This window comes from Panulirus ornatus, chromosome 42 (genome assembly GCF_036320965.1).
Source record: "Panulirus ornatus isolate Po-2019 chromosome 42, ASM3632096v1, whole genome shotgun sequence".
In the NCBI taxonomy this organism is placed as follows: Eukaryota; Metazoa; Arthropoda; class Malacostraca; order Decapoda; family Palinuridae; genus Panulirus; species Panulirus ornatus.
The window spans coordinates 28556029-28559147 of record NC_092265.1 but is presented as its reverse complement, the minus strand read 5'-3'; the positions used below and the strand labels follow the sequence as shown (position 1 = coordinate 28559147).

The following is a 3119-nucleotide window of genomic DNA, read 5'->3' as shown; positions in this document are numbered from 1 at the left end:
TATATATATATATATATATATATATATCCTTTCCTATATATATCCTGGAACAGAGAAGGGGGCCAGGTGAGGATATTCCCTCAAAGGCCCAGTCCTCTGTTCTTAACGCTACCTCGCTATCGCGGGAAATGGCGAATAGTATAAAAAAAAAAATATATATATATATATATATATATATATATATATATATATATATATATATATATATATATATATATATATTTTTTTTTTTTTTTTTTTTCAATAATGTATGGAACTTGGTTCCTAAGGTGATTTTGTTGTTGGAGTGGGACCTCCAGCCATTCTGTCCACCTTTTCCCTTTCTAGACATGTGGTGGTGCATTGGGTAGTGTGGCAACCTTCGTCTTCATCTTTTTGGGTGCAGGCTTGCAAACCTTGTGGAGTAGTTGTGGGGTTTGCTTCTTTGCTGCACCCGACATAGCCATCTGGGCGTAGCTATCTACCCGGGCTGGTGGGTCAGCCAGCATAGCTACACGCTCACTCGGTACCTGGGCTGGTGGACGAGCAGCCTTCCTTTCTTCCATGGCTACAGTCTGCCTAACGACCTGGGGTTGTGGAGCAGCCATCCTTACTACCACCCAGGTTGGTTGGGCAGCCTTCTTTCGTTTCTTTGCTACACCCTTCTGGTTGGGCTGGTTGGGCAACCTTCTTTTTCCTCTTCTTCGATACAACCTGCCAACCGAATTCGTCTGCTGGTGGGTCCGTTTCTTTCATGGATACAACCTCTGTAGCCACTTGGGCTGGCCGGTCAACCTTCGGTTGTAGGTAAAAGTATATATATAGAATAATGTGGTTATCATCAGCAGCCAGAGGCCATTCCTTCCTCCTTGCCTGCAGAGTTCTTGATTTTCTGGAAAGTTCTACGAGATTCTGGTAAGATAAATACCATTGAGAGGACGTTGTTAGGGGACAGTCAGGTTCAGTTTAGAGTTGGTTGTGGGATGGTTCTTTTACTGTGTCGTATCAGCCAGATGGGTATTTCTTTTCACAGTTTTCGTTAAAGTTTGTTTTCTAGAGGCATGATCTAGAACACTATTTTCCATATGTTTATCATTTTTCTTGTTATAGTTTCATTATCATCATTAGTTTTGTTATTGTTGACTTTCAGATATTTGATGTTATGTTTGTGATTCCCGTGGAAGCGTCTGACATCTTGCTAGAAGACTTTCTGGTCACAATATTTCTGCACTGGGGAGTTGATCGTATTCTTTTATTGCAGGTTTTGTTATTATCTTGCTTTACATTAAGGTCTACTGGAGGTTTTCCCAATGCTGGTTGAACATATATCCAGCAACAGGAGATGGCGTAAGATACAGTATTGATGAAACTTATCTATCTGTATAACTATTTAGATATCGCTCTATCAATCTATCAATCTAACTATCTGTCTATCTATATATCTATCTATCTTTATCTGAAAGTCAACAATAATAAAATCATTGATATATGAAGTATAACAATGTCCTCTCAATGGCAATTATCTCACCAGAATCTTCTAGAACCTTCCAGAAAACTATGAACTCTGCAGGCAAGAAGGGAGGAATGGTCTCCGGCTATTGATAAAACCATATTATTCCATATATATGTTTATATATACATATTTATGTATATATATGAATGTATATATAACGTACAGAATAATGTGGCCATCATCAGTATCGAAGAAAACTGAAAAGATGAGGTCCCACCGAGATTCGAACTCGGATTGCTGGATCCAGAGTCCAGAGTGCTAACCCTTACACCATGGGACCTGATAAGAAAAGATGTGATTTCATCTAAATGTTTTACATATAATTAACCAGAGGCCATTCCTCCCTCCCTGCCTGCAGGGTTCAAGGTTTTCTAGAAGGTTCTCGAAGATTCTGGTAAGATCATTACCTTTGAGAGGTCGTCGTTAGGTGACAGTCAGGTTCACTCTATGGTTGGTGTTTGTAGTTGGTTGTCCGAGGATGTTGTTATATTTGATCAATTTTGTAATTGTTGACTTTCAGGTAGGAAGTACTCATTTACGATGCATCCTTGTACTCACAACAACCATATGAGTCACTTCAAGATTTATCTTCACTACAACTTTATCTTCACTACACTATTAAGGTTGAAGTCAATGGTCACATTCACTACAATCTCAACACGACTGGTCTTATACCTAACCCATATTATCACTACATCCATGTACATGTATTTCTTGCAGAATAACGCAGATATCAATGATTTCTGTGAAAATTGACATATACAGCCTTACATAACTAACGATCTATCTAATATCTTTTTTTAACTATCTATCTATCGATCTATCTATCTATCTATCTTTCTTAATCAGAAAGTCAACAACAATATCATTAATGATACGTATAACTACGTCCTCTCAATGGCAGTTCCTACCCAGAATCTTCGAGAACCTTCTGGAAAACCTTGAACCCTGCAGGCAGGGAGGGAGGAATGGCCTCTGGTTGATTATATGTAAAACAGATGAAATCACATCTGTTCTTATCAGGTCCCATGGTGTAAGGGTTAGCACTCTGGACTCTAAATCCAGCAATCCGAGTTCGAATCTCGGTGGGACATCACCTTTTCAGTTTTCTTAGAAACTGATGATGGAACTGAGCCATATAGTTGACCTTCGATGGACATATATTTCTTACGGCCCAACATTTTATTTAAGTATGAAGATCTCACGGCAGAGAGGAAACATGAGATATTCAAAATCAAAAGCCGCAATTGCCCTCATGGTAATGATCGACATGTTTGCAGACAGATGACACAGACATGTGAGAAGTTAGACAAATATGGACGTTCCTGGTTGCTGTATAGCCTAGGTTTATTATCACTTGTAGTGAAGGAGAAATGTTGCACATTATTCCACACCTTTCTATTTAGGATAGGTTAGGCTAGGATGAATAGGGTCCATAACGTAACAGAGCTGGGAAATGCATCATATCGGATCTGTATTTGTGCAAAATGGCGCAAGTTTGTGGAAGTGATTTACGCAATGCCGGAGAGAATCCACCTCCACCAGAAATAATGTCTCAGACCATACAATATCTGCTGTTGGACGAGCAGGGGACATTAGACAAATATATTCCTGTAGTTTACTGCTC

General features: G+C 39.2%; 1 non-coding gene across 1 annotated transcript; it reads right to left on the bottom strand.

The window, feature by feature from the left end:
- Positions 1–1700: 1700 nt before the first annotated feature.
- Positions 1701–1772, bottom strand: TRNAQ-CUG (transfer RNA glutamine (anticodon CUG)). The gene has a single exon. It is a non-coding gene; the product is annotated as a tRNA-Gln (tRNA).
- Between the last annotated feature and the right edge of the window lie 1347 nt (positions 1773–3119).